This window comes from Theropithecus gelada, chromosome 2, assembly GCF_003255815.1.
Source record: "Theropithecus gelada isolate Dixy chromosome 2, Tgel_1.0, whole genome shotgun sequence".
NCBI classification, from domain to species: Eukaryota; Metazoa; Chordata; class Mammalia; order Primates; family Cercopithecidae; genus Theropithecus; species Theropithecus gelada.
The window spans coordinates 164,121,210-164,138,432 of NC_037669.1; the positions used below are offsets into that span (position 1 = coordinate 164,121,210).

General features: G+C 37.5%; 1 protein-coding gene across 3 annotated transcripts in view; it reads right to left on the reverse strand.

Moving 5' to 3' along the window:
• Positions 1–17,223, reverse strand: part of TBC1D5 (TBC1 domain family member 5) — a 564,034-nt gene that overhangs the window by 373,447 nt on the left and 173,364 nt on the right. The window contains exon 1 of one of the 3 annotated variants that reach the window (XM_025377829.1): positions 12,444–12,568. The exons of the other annotated variants lie outside the window; for them this stretch is intronic. The gene's annotated coding sequence lies outside the window, so the exon portion shown is untranslated. Of the gene's footprint in view, positions 1–12,443; positions 12,569–17,223 lie in introns of those variants that run through there. 3 annotated transcript variants of the gene reach the window in all.

Sequence of the window (17,223 nt, forward strand, 5' to 3'; positions counted from 1 at the left end):
GTCCACTTGGGCAGATCCATAGAGAAAGGCAGATAAAAGGGACTCATTTATGCACTATCCTCTTAATATATACTCTAGTAAGCACCCAAAGCCGGAAAAAGACAGAATTAAGCAGTACAGTATTTTGTGGAAAAGCCAGGTAGTTACTCAGTCCATTATGATTAACAAAACAAGTGGAAACAAATATTTGAAAATACATTAAATTTCAAGCAAGAAAATGCTAGCTCAAAACATTAAAAACAAAAAAATTGTTCACTTCCTCAGTCTATATGTCTTTTAGTTTCGAACTCTAAGACATACTAGACATTTCAACTTATGTCTCTTCTGTGCTTCTCCAGCTACCCTAATTTAAGCTAGCATCATCTGGATTGGTCTTGAAGCCTCTGGACAAGAGCTACCAGAATCCCTCTCTTGCTCCCCTTAATCTCCTCAATAAAGATCACTGGAGTTAAACTGATTTTTAAAGCAGTAAATCTGATCATATCACTCTCCCTATTGAAAATCCTTTGATGAGTTACTACTCACAGGCTGAAATTTCTAAGAGAATCTACAAGCCCCTGTGTGACCTTTGGCCACCAACCTGGCTCAGTCACTACTGTCCCTGAGCTTTCTGGGCTCCAATCACACTATCTGTAAACTCTGCAACACAGAAGTTCATTCCAGCCTCAGAGCCTTTACAAAAGTTTCTTCCTCAGCTTGCAAAATCTCTGTCCCAATTTGCCTGGGTAACAAAATATAAATTTCACTTCCTTTTGTGAGGTCTTGTTGGACACTGCCTGCCACCACTAGATTAGTTCTCTCCCTTACTTGACTTCTGGGTAGGCCCTATCTTTCCATCATTGTACTTATCACAGTCATATATGTAAGAGAAAGGGTGGAGGAAAGGAGCACGATGGAAGCAGGGGTGTTTACATATATACACATATGTGTATTTTAAAGGTTTACTGCCCCCTTGAATTCATGAGGGCAAGGAAAATGCCTAGCACAGTGCTGGCACAATGAAGGCATTATTATTTTTCTTTTTTTTTTTTTGGAGACAGAGTCTCATACTGTTGGCCAGGCTGGAGTGCAGTGGCACGATCTTGGCTCACTGCAACCTCCGTCTCCCGGGCTCAAGCAATCCTCCTGCCTCAGTCTCCCGAGTGGCTGGGATTACAGGCATGTGCCACGGCATTATTAATATTTGTGGGGAAAAAAGTGAGATAAAATTGGACGCAGCACATCAGGATGCCACAATGACATGTCATAAATCAAGATGTCTCAGATAATGGGTTAACTACGCATTTTTTATGACTCTGGTTTGATTTTAAAAATAGGTAAAAACAGGCTGGGCATGGTGCCTCACGCCTGTAATCCCAGCACTTTGGGAGGCCGATGCAGGTGGATCACCTGAGGTCAGGAGTCCGAGACCAGTCTGGCCAACATGGTGAAATCCCATCTCTACTAAAAATACAAAAATTAGTCAGGCATGGTGGCATGTGCCTGTAGTCCCAGCTACTTGGAAAGCTGAGGGAAGAGAATCACTTGATCCCAGAAGCCAGAGGTTGCAGTGAGCCGAGATCATGCCACTGCATTCCAGTATGGGCAACAGAGCAAGACTTCATCTCAAAAAAAAAAACAAAAAGGTAAAAACTGATCCAACCTAAAATGCATAATTCAATAGCAACAAGTATACAAAGTATACAAAGATACACCCAGATTGAAAATATCAATGGGGTCTGGGGGGTGCCTACAACTAAATTCATCAGCAAAATGAGGGTAATTAGAGCTCATTTCTCTCTGTTTAGAGGGAGTGACCATAATTTAGATTTAAGTGACAAGAAAGGAAATACAATATTTTTAAAGGAGTAAATATGGAAAGACTTAACCCTTTCTCTCACAGACTCTTCATTCTCTCACTCTACAAGGCATTCCTGCATATTACTAAATTAGACATAAAATGCCACATATTAGCCAAAGCTTTTACTTATCTTTTCTTGAAAATTAAGTCAACAAAAATTTGATCACACCACTGCATTCCAGCCTGAGCAACATAATGAGATCCTGTCTCACACACACACACACTCTTCCAATTATTTACCTAAATTATTAAATATTCTCAGATATAACTTTCTTATTTGAGAGTAAATTCCTTTTCTACAATCCAATAATCCCTAAATTTATTTCCTCATACAATTAAAAGATAAACTATTTAAGATAGAGTGCTACTTTATTTGACCGTTTAATGCCAATATATAAAGAAAATAAAAATACCCAAGCTTGTTACTCAATTAAAACATATTAATTTCATTAATCACATTTAAAAATCTTAGTTTGCTTCCTTGAGGAACTGCCAACTACTGAAGTTCATGAGCTCCTACACTAGTATATGGCATATCAAATCCTAATATGGGAGAATGGAAGGAGAAGATGAACATGTGAATGAGCTGGGGAAAGAAAATATTGGTACCAACTCAAACAATCACTGCTTTATGAAGAAAAAAGACAAAGGAAACTCTAGGTCTCTGATTAAAAACACTGCCTTCCTAAAAACTATTTTAGTCAGAAACTGCTGGTGATAAGATTGGATTGGACAAATTTATTAACAGAGTCAGTATATAATAGATTTTATGAATTGTCAAAAGGTCTTTAGCACTTACCAGCCTGTTCAGTTGCGAATGTGAATTACAAAAGACAACCTTTAGTTAGCTCCAACAATCCTTCTGGATTTGGGTTTCTTTCAGTATTATGTTATTCTACTTTTGCTTCTGAAATGAATTACTAATCAGACAAATCTGTAACCCCAGGAAGTCAGTGTCTGTTTCTGTTTCTCCTTCATTCTCTTCATACATACACAGACACACCTATCATTCAGATAGATAGATAGATTCATTTCATTTTGAACCTTCAAAGAATAACCCTTGTAAAGTATGTGATTCTCTCTCTAACCTATATAACCAAGTCCAGAACTGTATTTTCTGAAACCTGTCATGACGTTTTCTATAGCAATGACAAGAAGCAGATGGAAGAGTTAGCGTATTGTCTTTCCTCCCCAAAGAAATAATCAAGAAAGCAAAAGAATCGCCCATTTTTATAGAAATGAGGGCCTCTGTTACTACAGTTATACAGAATAACATCACTTTCATTTAGGAATTTTCCATCTTTCAGGACGCAAAAGCATTGTTTTTAACATATTACGGGCAGAAATTTAATGACAGATCCAAAAATCTTAAACTATGAAAAATATGTCCATATTATCTTCATTAATGGAAAACCAATCAGATACATAAAAAGATACTTCTCAGGTTGGTAAGCATGTCTGCTACCTAAATCTCATTAAATGTATATGTATATACGTCAATGGATAAGGAAATTTTAAATTAGAAAATAAAATCTGAATCAGATTCAAATTAACATCCTCTTTTTACCTATTCCTTTTGGCAGTACTTACAAAATCTGTAGTAACAAACTATCACTTCATTATCTTCCCACAAGATACCGGTTTTCTCTTAACACTTCACAATGCTTCTGAGATAGCATATCTAATATAACACCTCTACTTCTCTCCAGCATTTAACAAGACAAAGAAAAGGCAGAGAGTAAACAATGTCGGTGTTACAAGCGGAAGAACCCAACTCTCATGAACACTCAAATTAACTGTATATCTCAAATCATTCTATTTCCCACGTAGACCTCAGATACGATCTAAGTTACTCTTTCCCTTTAAAGGAACTAATACACTACAGGGTCATTCATTCAGCGCTAACCAATGACAATCATTAATTAATGGTAGGGGGAGTAGTCCCATTTAAATTAAACTATAACTAAAAGCATAGAAATGTAAAGATCCAGGGTGGTTGTTTTAATGACTTTTCTTTAATCAAGTAAAGCTGAGTAATCAAATGTGTTTTTTGAAGAAGACTATTTCTATTTTTGATCCAAATGGGAGCCCTCAAAGAGAAACTAAAATGGTAAGTTTTTAATTCACCTAACTATTCAATATCAATTTTCCTTGATTTGTGTAACAATATAGTTTAAACTTTCTTCAGTGCAATTATTAAAATGAAGATGTAGATGACTAGCTTACCTCCTTTGTAATAATGCTTAGAACATGCGTATAGTGACGTACATGCAAAAACATATACGATTTTCAGGGTTGTATCAAAAATTAAATAGAGAGAGAAGAAAGTTCATATATTTCATTCCAAGTACATCCATTCACAAGGCTATCTCTCAACAGGTTTAGTCAAGTCATTCTCCATGTTAGTGTAGTTGGTACAAGCATTCAGAGGGCAGGAATCAGGCCCACATAATGTGCTTTTTAATGGCCCTGGCACAGCTTGATGCTTATTAAATCCTAGTTGAAAGACATTTGACAATACAATTGCTGAAAACTTCAACGTTCCCTTGCATGCGAAATCTTGTGCCTTGTACCTTATGATTTCAGCAGTGCCATGTGTGCTGCGATAGTTAAGGGCCTGTCAATGTTTCCATTATAAACTCTGGTTTTCAGAGGTTTCTATCTTGGCCTATAAAAATAGACTCCGGTCTGTAACTTGGCATAAAAAGTACTGGTATCAGCCCAAGAGAACATTTTTTGTTCCAAAGATTAAAATAAAAATCTGTTTAGTAGTTTTAAGTTAACAGAGTGTAAAAAAAAAAAAAAGAAAGAAAAGTTGGGGGGTGGGGAGGAGGGAGAATGTTTTTAAAAACACACGCATAAAAAAACCAATCCTCTATCTCTCACTACTACTTCATTTTAAACTTTCAAATGATTAACACAAAAAACAAACCAATGATATTGCATAAATGAAAAACCTAAAAGGAGTTTTAATTAAAAACATTATGGCGATTACCAAAAAAATCATAAATTTTTAACTACATAAATAGTATCTCAATAATCCCCCCATTTAAAGATTGTACAAGTACCCACTGACAGTAAACTAAAGCTATTTCAAAGATGTCTTTTCAGATATATAAAAATTACTTTTTAATGAATCACTAAATGAAGATTTACTACAGATTAGGAGACAATCTTCAATTCTATTTTCAATGAATGCATCAAGAAGTTTCTCAAACATATTATAACGAATATAAGAAGCACTGAAGTAGTCTTTACAAACTGTTGAAAGATATTAGTCAAAGTTTTGTGGATTTTTTAAGCTTAATACAGATCTGTTTCTTTCAAAAATATAATGGTTACATAAAGCTGCTGCATAGTCACAAAAGCACATCTTTTACAACAACAACTTTCATCTGTTAAAGAGGATGTATATTAGTGTAATCTACAAAGAAGGTGATTTGGAAATAGCCATCAAAATTAGAAGTACACTTTAAAATTATTTCTTATTGTGGTAAAATACACAACATAATATTTACCAACTTAACCATTTAAGTGTACAATTTAATGTTACTAAATACATTCATAATGTTGCTCAACCATTTTTATCACCCATCTCCATAACTTCTCATCATGTAAAACCAAATCTCTTGTTAACAAAAAAACTAAAACTTTGTAAAAATTGTAAAGGGTTTATTCTGAGCCAAAATAAGGGACCATGACCTGGGGAACAGTCTCAAGAGGTTCTGAGAAAGTGTGCCTGCAGTGGCTGGGTTACGGTTCGGTTTTATGCATGTTAGGGAGATAGGAATTACAGGCAAAGACATAAATCAATACATGGAAGGTATACACTGATTTAGCCCAAAAAGACAGAGCATCTTGAAGGGAGGGAGGGGAGCTTTAAGTTACAGAATGGTTTCAGGGATTCTTTAGGTGGCAACTGGTTGAGAGAGTTAAGCTTTGTCTGAAGACTTGAAGTCATAGAAAGAAATGTTTGAGTTAAGACAAGGCAGATTGTGGCCAAAGTTTTGTTATACAGAGGAGGTCTCAGAGTTAGCAGCCTTCGAAGAAAATATATGATAAATGTCTACAGACCTTGAAGGCATCAGACTGTTAGTTAATCTCTCCTAGATTTGGGAAAGGCCTAGAAATGGAAGTCCTGACTATAGTAATGGAGTTTCCCCTAAAAAAAGATGGCTTTGCAGAGCCATTTCAATCTGATGGCCTTATGGCAGCCTTTTCAAAATATGTCAACGAAATACGTTTTTAGATAAAATATTTTTATTTCCCTCAAGGCCCACTATCTGTCATTTGACACTATACCAGAGTCAGCTTGGAAAGTAAGCCACATTACACTGGGTTAATAAAAACCTAATGAGATGTTATCATTTGTAGGATGTGGCTTAAGCACCGCCTAGTATGGCCTCGGGTCTTGTTTATAATTTGTATCTTATTGCCATAAAGAGTCTGTGTTGACAGTCTTATGACCTTTACTTTAACCTAAAGTCCATAAGGGAGGAGGTATAACAAGGCATGACCAGCCTCCCTTTCAATCATGGCTGAGAATTCAGTTCTTCTGGTTCCTCTGAGACCAGTTTTTCTTGGCCAAGAGAGGGTCTGTTCAGTCAGTTGGAGGGCTCAGGATTTTAGTTTTGGTTTATGCTCTGTACGCATTAAATATACTTTCCACTCCTCCTCTCCCGACTCCTGGTAATCACCACTCTACTTTCTGTCTCTATGATCTTGACTACTCTAATTATCACTTATAAGTGGAATAATATAGAATTTGTCTTTTTGTGACTGGCTTATTTCACTGAACATAATGTTATCAAGGTTCACATATGTTGTAGCGTATCTGGTTTCTTTCCTTTATAAGCCTGAATAATATTCCATTATATGTATATGCCACATTTTGTTTATCCATTCAGCTACTGATAAACACTTGGGTTTGCTTCTGTAAACCCAAAAGTATCTGAGACAAGTCTCATTCAACTTAGAAGTTTATTTTGCCAAGGCTAAGGACATGCCTGTGACACAGCCTCAGGAGGTCCTGACCATATGTGTCCAAGGTGGTCAGGCTTACAGCTCAGTTATATACATTTTAGGAAGACATAACACATCAATCAATGCATGTAAAATGTACAACAGTTCAGTCAGGAAAGGGAGAACAACTCAGAAACTCAAAGTGGAGGCTTCCAGCTCATAGGTAGTTACAGTAGGTAGTTAGGCAGATATGGAGAGGGCAGGAGAGCAACCCCCACTCACACCCCCATCCCCTTTTGCCCCCAGGACTGTCAGGTGACCATGAGGTGATGGTCTGGTGGTTGTTAAACTGTCTCTCTAAAATGATAAGTGGTCACAGCCAGCACCAGGAAAAGACAGTCTCCTAAGAGAAAACGCTCGGAGCTGGTGTTATCCACTTCTCAGTAAGATCTCAAACAGGCCCACTAAGAGGCAAAATGGCCTCTTATATGACCTTCCCCTGGGAACGCTCGACAGGTAAGGGAAAAACTCCTCAAGTGAACACGTGCACAACTTCAGCAAACCCCAGAACCATAACAATGTATAAAACCCCAAGTCAAGGGATGAACAGGGCACTGGATCTTGCAAGTCACCAGCTTGGCCCTTCCAAGTATACTGCTTCCTTTCACTCCTGCTCTAAAACTTTTTAACAAATTCTCACTCCTGTTCTAAAACTTGCCTCAGTCTCTCCCTCTGCCTTAAACCAACTACAGCCCCTCAGCAAAATTCTTTCCTCCAAGGAGGCAAGAATCAAGTTGTTACAGACCCATATAGATTGACCACTGCTAACAGATGGATTCAAAGATTTTCCAATTGGCAACTTGTCAAAAGAGTTTACCTAAAGACCAGAAACCCACTCAGGCATGCTGGCTCATGTCTATAATCCCAGCATCTTGGGAGGCTAAAGCAGGCAGATCACTTGAGGCCAGGAGTTCAAGACCAGCCTGGCCAACATGGCAAAATCCTGTCTCTACTGAAAATACAAAAAGCTGGAGTGAGGCCAGATTATGGTGGATCACACTTGTAATCCCAGTACTCAGGAAGGCTGAGGCAGGTGGAACACTTGAGGTAGTAAGTTCAAGACCAGCCTGGCCAACATGGTGAAATCCCATCTCTACTAAAAACACAAAAAATTAGCCAGGCATGGTGGTACATGCCTGTAATCCCAGTTACTCAGGAGGCTGAGACACGAGAATCATGTGAACCCCAGAGGCAGAGGCTGCAATAAGCCGAGATCGCACCACTGCAATCCAGCCTGGGTGCTCAAAAAATAAAAAAATAAAAATAAAAAATAAATACCCGAAATTCCATATAAGGGAGTGTCCATATAAGGGGTTGTAGAGACCATGGTTCTTCCTATGCAGATGAAGCCTCCAGGTAGCAGGCTTCAGAAACAATAGGTTGTAAATATTTCTTATGAGACTTAAAATGATGAAAGACGCAGATAATTCTCTCCAGGATGAGAGAAAACACCTAGAAAGGGAAAGGCATTCTCTACAGAATGTAGATTTTGCCTGTAAGAGACAGTTTCACAGGGTCATTTTTAATAAGTCAAAGGAATATATTTTGGGGCAAAATACTTCAATTTCTTCCAGGGCCTGCTATCTGTCATGTGATGCTTTACTTTAGTCAGGCTGTAATTTGATGTCTTATTGCTACAAAAAGTCGTTAAGATCTCTGCTTTAATGTTAATGCTGGTCAGTTGTGCCTGAATTCCAAAGACAGAATATAAAGGGGAATGCCTGATCCCCGCCCTCCCCATCATGTCCTGAACTGTGGAATGCCTTTGGCTGACAGGATGGGTTCATTCAGACAATTAAGAAGGTTAAAGTTTTATTTTTAGTTTATACTTCCATATTTCAGCTATTGTGAATAATGCTCGTATGAACATGGGTGTACAAATTATCCCTTTAAGACCCTGTTTTCAAACATTTTGGGGATACACCCAGAAGTGGCACCACTGCATCATATGGAAATTCTATTTTCAATGTTTATAAGGAGCCACCATACTGCTTCCCACTGTGACTGTACCATTTTACCTTCCCACCAACAGTGCACAAGGGTTCCCATTTTTTCCATGTCCTCACCAAAACATATTATTGTTGGATGTTGATAGTAGCCATCCTAATGGGTGTAAGGTGGTATTTCATTATAGTTTTGATTTGGATTTTCCTAATGATCAGTGATGCTGAGCATCTTTTGGTGTACCTATTGCCATCTGTATATTTCCTTTGAAGAAATGTTTTTCCAAGTCACCCATTTTCAAATCAAGCTGTTTTGTTGTTGTTGAGTTGTAGGAATTCTTCACATATGCTTTATGTAACCCTTTTCAGATATATAATTTGCAAATACTTTCTCCATTCTGTGGTTGTCTTTTCACCCTATTGACAGTGTCTTTTAATTAACAAAGTTTCAAAATTTTCATGTAGTCCTCTATGTTGTTTGTGCCTTTGATGTCATACCCAATAAATAACTGCCGAATAAATCACTGTCATAAAGTTTTTTCCTTATTTTCTTCTAAGACTTTTATAGTTTTGGCTCTTACATTTATGTCTTTGATCCATTTTGAGTTAATTTTTGTATATGGTGTTGGTTACAGGTTCAACTTTTTACATGTGGATATCCTGTTTTCCCAGCAGCATTTCTTGAAAAGACTATCCTTTCTCCATTGAATATTCCTGTACTCTTGCTAAAAATCATTTGACTGGCTGGGCACAGTGGCTCACACCTGTAATCCCAGCACTCTGGAAGGCTGAGGCGGGCAGATCACGAGGTCAAGAGATCGACACCATCTGGCCAATATGGTGAGACTCCGTCTCTACTAAAAATACAAAAATTAGTCAGGCATGATGGTGGGCACCTGTAATCCCAGCTACTGGGGAGGCTAGGGCAGGAGAATCGCTTGAACCCGGGAGGCGGAGGCTGCAGTGAGCCGAGATTGTGCCACTGCACACCAGCCTGGTGAGACAGCAAGGCTCCATCTTTTAAAAAAAAAAAAAAAAGGAAACAAGAAAACAATCATTTGACCACATACATGAGGTTTTATTTCTGGGCTCTCCTATTTCATTGGTCTATATGTCTTCCTTATGCTAGTACAACACTGTTTTGATTACTGTAGCTCTGTAGTAAGTTTTAAAATCACAAAAGGTGAGTCTTCAAGCTTTGTTCTTCTGTTTCAAGACGGTATTGTATTGACTATTTGAGGTCCCTTCTGATTCCATATAAATTTAAGGATATGCTTTTCTATTTCTTCAAAAAAAAAAAAGTCACTGGGATTTTGACAGGGGTGCACTGAATCTGTAGATTGCTTTGGGTAGTACTGACATCGTAACAACAGTAAGTCTTCTAATCCATGAACATGCAATGTGTTTCCACTTATTTATGTCTTTAATTTATTTAAAGACATTATTTAATTTATTTCAATAATGTTAAAACATAACCATAATGGTTTTCATTTTATAAGCCTTTCACTTCCTTGGTTAATTCCTAAGGTTTTTTTTTTTTTTTTTTTTGGATGCTATTGTAAATGAAATTCCTTTTGTAAGGTCCTTTTCAGACTCTTTATTATTAAGTGTATGAAAATGCAATTGCTTTTTGTGTGCTGGCATTGTATTCTGCTACTTTGCTGAATTCATTCACTAGGTTTAACACATTTTGGAGGAAACTTTAGGGCTTTTTACATGTAAGATTACATATCATCTGTGAACAGAGATAATTTTATACTTCCTTTTTAATTTGGATGGCTTTTATTTCTTTTTCTTGTCTAACTGCTATGGTTAGAACATCCATTACTATATTGAACAGAAGTAGCAAAAACTGATATCCTTCCATTGTTCCTGGTCTTAAAGAAAAAGTTTTCAGTCTTTCACCATTGAGTATGTTATTCACTCCAAGTCTTTCACATATAGTAGTCCTTTCACATTCCAGGACCACAGTAAATGACTGAAATCATGGATAAAACCAAACCCTACACACACTATGGTTTTTCCTATATGTACACACCTATTATAAAGTTTAATTTATAAATTAGGCAAGGTCAGAGACTACAAACAAAAATTAACAATAAAATACATCAATTATGGCCAAGGGTAGTAGCTCATGCCAGTAATCCTAGCACTTTGGGAGGCCAAAGTGGCCAGATTGCTTGAGTTCAGGAGTTCAAGAGAAGACTGGGCAACAAGGTGAAACTCCATCTCTATAAGAATTTTTTTTTAATTAGCTGGGCATTGTGGTACACACTTGTAGTCCCAGCTACTTGGGAGGCTCAGGCAGGGAAGGTCGCTTGAGCCTGGGAGGCAGAGGTTGCAGTGAGCTGAGATTGCATTACTGCACTCCAGCCTGGGCAACAGAGCAAGGCTTTGTCTCAAATAACATAAAATAAAATACAAAAATTATAAAACATATTAGAATAAGATATGTGAATGTGGAATCTTTCTCATTCTCTCTCTCAAAAAAAGAATAATTTTTTTAATGTTTTATAGAGCCAGGGTCTGGCTATGTTGCCCAGGCTGGTCTCAAACTTGTAGCCTCAAGTGATGCTCCCATCTTGGCCTCCAAAAGCACTGGGATTAAAAGTACCACACCCAGCCAAAATATCTTATCATATATAATATTTGCATATTGCAGTTAAACAAGGGTAACTTAAATTGTAGAAAACAAAACCACAAATGAGAAACTACTATATAAATTTTATTAGCTTGAAGTAGTTTCCATCTGTTCTTAATTTGTTGAGAGTTTTTATTAAGAAACATTGTTGAATTTTGTCAAGTGCTTTTTCTGCATCTATTGAGATGATTGTGTGTTTTTTTCCTTCATTCTGTTATTGTGGTGCATTACTTTGATCAATTTCCCTATCATGAGTCATCCTTGCATTCCAGGAACAAATCCCACTTGGTGATGGTGTATAATCCTATTAACATACAGCTGCATTTGGTTTGTTACTATTTTGTTGAGGGTTTTTATATCAATGTTCATATATATATAAACATTTAGAACTTGAACTGATATTATTAGGAACTTTTTTCCTGAACATACTTGCACATATGTGAAATTATATATGTGTACTAGAATATTACGCATAGAATTTTTTAACACAGCAAAACACTGAAACCAACCTAACATATCAACTGGGGACTTGTGAAATAAATTATTGTAGATACATATGGCACAGTTACTATATAGCTATAGGAAAGGAAAGGAAAGGAAAAGGGACGGGACGGGACGGGGCAAAAGAAAAGAGAGAGGGAGAGAGAAGTACTGATACAGAAAGACTTAGCTGTATTTGCCTCTACACGCATAAAACATTTCTAGAAAGACACAAACAATAGAGATTAATGATTTCCCATGAATTCAATGTAAACATTAAAATTTGGGGTGGCATTCCTAATCAAAGTCTTAGTATCAAATATTATAACCAAAACAATATTAGAAAGGAAAAGGCTAAGCGTCCTGGCTCACACCTGTAATCCCAGCACCGTGGGAGGCCAAGGTGGGAGGATTGCTTGAGCCAGGAGTTCAAGACCAGCCTGGGTAACATGGTGAGACTGTGTCTCTACAAAAAAAAAAAAAAAAAAAAAAATTAGCCAGGTGTGATGGTGTGCACCTGTAATCCCAGCTACTTGGGAAGTAAAGGTGGGAGGACTGATTGAGCCCAGGAGGTTGAGGCTGCAGTGAGCCATGCTTGCACCACTGCTTTCCAGCCTGGGTGACAAAGCAAGACCCCATCTCAAAAAACAATATGAAACAAAAAAAGCAAAGAAAAAAATATAACTCTATATTTCTATAATTACTTAAAGCAATAAAATTACGTATTATGCCTATATTCAGTCCTGTGGTTATCAAATGTTGGTACACAACAGAATCACCTGGAGTTCTTATAGTAACAGATTCTTGAAGTCTACCCTCAGAATTTCTGATTCAACAGAGCTTAAGTGGGGCCTGAAAAGTTGCTTTTTTTTTAAAGACAGAGTCTTGCTCTGTCTCCAGGCTGGAGTACAGTGGCGTGATCTCAGCTCACTGCAACCTCTGCCTCCAGGGTTCAAGCAATTCTCCTGCCTCAGCCTCCTGAGTAGCTGGAACTTCAGGCGCGCACCACCACACCCAGCTAATTTTTGTATTTTTTTAATAGAGACAGGGTTTCGTCATGTTGGCCAAGATGGTCTCAATCTCCTGACCTCATGATCCGCCTGCCTCAGCCTCCCAAAGTGTTGGGATTACAGACGTGAGCCACCGCGCCCAGCCCAGAAAATTTGCTTTTCTTAAAACTCCCCAGGTAATGCTGAAGCACTGAACTGGGGGCCACACTTTGAGAACTATTCTAGACAAATGACTATCTATTCAAAATTGTACATGAAAACCTACCTATCACAGTATTATAAGTATAATTTGATTATTAATAATATTTAGATAAGAATGCATGTTTACTTAAAACTTAAGAACTCAGCCGGGCGCAGTGGCTCACTCCTGTAATCCCAGCACTTTGGGAGGCCAAAGTGGGCAGATCACGAGGTCAGGGATTTGAGACCAGCCTGACCAACATGGTGAAATCCCATCTCTACTATATACAAAATTTGGCCCCAATATACAAAAATTGGCCAGGTTTGGTGGCGCATGCCTGTTATCCCAGCTACTCAGGAGACTGAGACAGGAGAATCTCTTGAACCTGGGAGGTGGAGGTTGCAGTGAGCAGAGATCGCGCCACTGCACTACAGCCTGGGCGACACAGTGAGTCTCCGTCTGGGGAGAGGGAAAAAAAAAAACACCTTAACAACTCTGCATGATGGGTGTGGAAGATAATTTAGATTATTCCAAACATGGTGAAATAAAGGAGGAGGAAAGATAAGGAACATAATATCCTTTTCCTTTCAAATGTAGCCTCCTATCTCCTATTTCTGCCACTAGATGGAAACCAGTACAACAGATAGCTACCAAACTGCTAATATGTTTAGATACAGTAAATTAAACTGAGGTGAAAACTACATCACGTGGCATTAATTACAAAGGGACAAATCACTGTGGGTCCCTATACTGACATTAACTGCAGAATGAGCATATTTATTTTACAATTAATTGTATATGTCATTAGCTCTTGGCCTATAAATAACATCAACTTCAATCAGAGCTGTTATGGATCAATTTTTTGAAATAATAAATAAATATAAAGCTGTAACTATGCTTTTCTACTTTTTAAAAAAAGGCATTATTATGACACCGAAAAAATCATACATTGAAACCCCAACCCCCAGTAACCTCAGAGTGTGACTTTATTTGGAGATAGGGCCTTTCCAGCAAAAACCAAATTAAATTGTCATTAAGGTGGAACATAATCCAACACAACTTATTCCCTTATAAAATGGGGAGATTTGGACATATACAAAGGGATGACAATGTGAAGACACAGGGAGAAGACTGCCACTTACAAATCAAACAAAGAGACCTGGAATAGATTCTCCTTCACAGACCTCAAAAGCAATCAACATTTGCTGACACCTGATCTCAGACTTACAGCTTCCAAAACTGTGAGAAGGTAAGTTCTGCTGTTTAAGCCACTAAGTTCGTGGTACTGTGTTATGACAGCAAACCAATACAGAACCTTTCTTATTTACTTTTCTTTTTCCATTTCAAAGGTGGAATGATGACTATAAGCAACATACCGCATCAAGTCCTGAGACAACAAAAATGAGTAACATTTGTCTTCAAGTTGCTTACAGTCCAATGACTTACTATATAAGAAAACATGAATATTCATTAGCCTCTAATAAGATTTTGGTGTTTTTTTCAATGTTCATTGACACATAATTCAATGGGTCACCAACAAAAATAAGAGACACAAACACTGAATCCTACTTTATTCCTATAGCCACTATTCCAACTACAGCACTCATTATTTGCTTCCTACTCCTTAGCACAAACCTTCTAACTGGTTTCTTTATCTCCCCAAACCATCATGCACATTGCTGACAGCACCCTTCTTGTCACTCTTCCCTTTATGCAATTTACCTGATTGAAATATTTCAATAAATACCTTAAAGGAACTAGCTTTTTCCCAACTCAAAGTATACATGTACATAACCTCAAACAAATTACTTCAACACTGATGCAGTTTGTAAATAGCAAACTGAAATGTCTTTAAAAGAATTAGCAATTACTTATAATCAACAAAAAGAAGAGTAACAATATCATAAATTATTAAATATACATGAGCATAACCATACCCTCTTATGTAATTCCTAAGTCCAGCACAGAAAGAATTATCTCAAATTTTAAAGCAGTGAGGGTACAGATTGATAGTTATTCTTGATCTGTAGCTGCCTCATAAAAAAAACCCACAGCTATCATGGAAACCCTATCATAGAAATCCTATCTAAGATTTCAAAATTTATACGTAAACTACTTACTGGGTGCTTACGTTTTGCACAACTTAATTTTATATTGTGCACTGGACTTATAGACATGGCCTCAATTACAAATGAAAAATTTTAACTTTGAATTTCTTACCATTTTATTATCAAGTCTCTCGATTACTGAATTAACACTGTTACATATACAGTTTTCCATTTATCTTTATAAAAAGTAATAGCCAGGCATGCTGGCTCAGGCCTGTAATCCCAGCACTTTGGGAGGCTGAGGTGGGTGGACTGCCTGAGCTCAGGAGTTTGAAACCAGCCTGGGCAACGTGGTGAGACCCCGTCTCTACTAAAATACAAAAAAAAAAATATTAGGCGGGCATGGTGGCGTGCTCCTGTACTCCCAGCTACTCGGGAGACTGAGACTCACGAGTCTCCCAAGGGGAATCGTTTGAACCTGGGAGGCGGAGGTTGCAGTGAGCCACGATGGCACCACTGCACTCCAGTCTGGGTGACACAGCAAAGCTCCATCTCAAAAAAAAAGAAAGAAAAAGAAATCCAACCAGTCTGCTGATACTCCTCTATTACATTCCAAGTAAATAAATTTCACATCTTCAAATATTACTAATGTGCAAAATAATATTTCTTGGTCACTTTATACATAACATTCTAGTGTCACAATTTTGGTTAGGTCTCAGAGAGAACATCTCTTATTAGTCCTACAATTAAATGATTCAGCAACCAGCCACACTATCTTTGCCTTTTAACAGTTCCAATCAGTAGCAGATCTAGGTGTAATCAACAGCAGCAGGGGGCTTTAGGAAGCAAAACAAAACAAAAACAGTAGGAATCTTTACTAGAATACAGTAATTGATACAAGGGAACATTGTAGGCTATTTTAATACAAGTTAACCTAAGATATTAGAATCTGACTTTATAATGAGAAGTGAAATATGCAGGACAACTTCATAATATCTAAAAACAACAAATATCAAATATTTAATAAGGTTAAAATGAAAAGGGACTGTTTCAAAATGAATCTTCTCAGTCTCAGAAGGGTGATTACTTCTGTCTTGGTTATTTAGCACCCATTTAGAAGACAAATTAAAGCCCTCCTTACCTCCTACTGTTACTATACCTAACCAATTTCATCATCATATACTTATAAAAATTAAAGCATCTCAGAGAATAACTAGCAATGCTTTTACTTCTGTTAAGAAACATTTAAAATTTCACCAGCAACATCAGGACAGTCTTAAAATGTAATTTAGCAGAATGTTCCCATTTCTTTCTTTTTCCTATTTTTGATTTCCTCGCCTAGAGTGTACAGATGATAGTGAAGTGCTATATGTGGAGCCACTTAATAGCATGCAGGTAGCACAGTGATTTATTTAGATGAAAAATCAAAAGCCAATGGTAGTATGATGTGATGACTACAAATTCTAACTACACAAAAATTCACAAATGGAAATGTTACCATAGTAACATTCTGATCACACTGCACATGAGGATAGTTGATTTCATGATATAATTCTATGTTTATTGCAGTATGTGCAATGAGACATCTATGAAACCTCAATTCTACTTCCTCACTCATCTCAGAATAAGATATAAGGAATTTGGCTGACAAGTTTACAATCTTGTCTGACTTTTCTTTTACTTCTTTTAAATTTTATAAAACAATGATAAAACTGTAAGTTGGCTAAGATCTAAAACATACAGTACTCTGTATAAGCCAATTCTAATCAAGGTTGTTGAAATTTCATATAGCAGGCCGGGCATGGTGGCTCACACCTGTAATCCCAACACTTTGGGAGGCCGAAGTGGGTGGATCATGAGATCAGGAGATCGAGACCATCCAAGGCTAACATGGTGAAACCCCGTCTCTACTAAAAATGCAAAAAATTAGCCAGGCGTGGTGGCACATGCCTGTAGTCCCAGCTACTCAGGAGGCTGAGGCAGGAGAACCGCTTGAACCCAGGAGGCGGAGGTTGCAGTGAGCCGAGATCATGCCACTGCACTCCAGCATGAGCAACA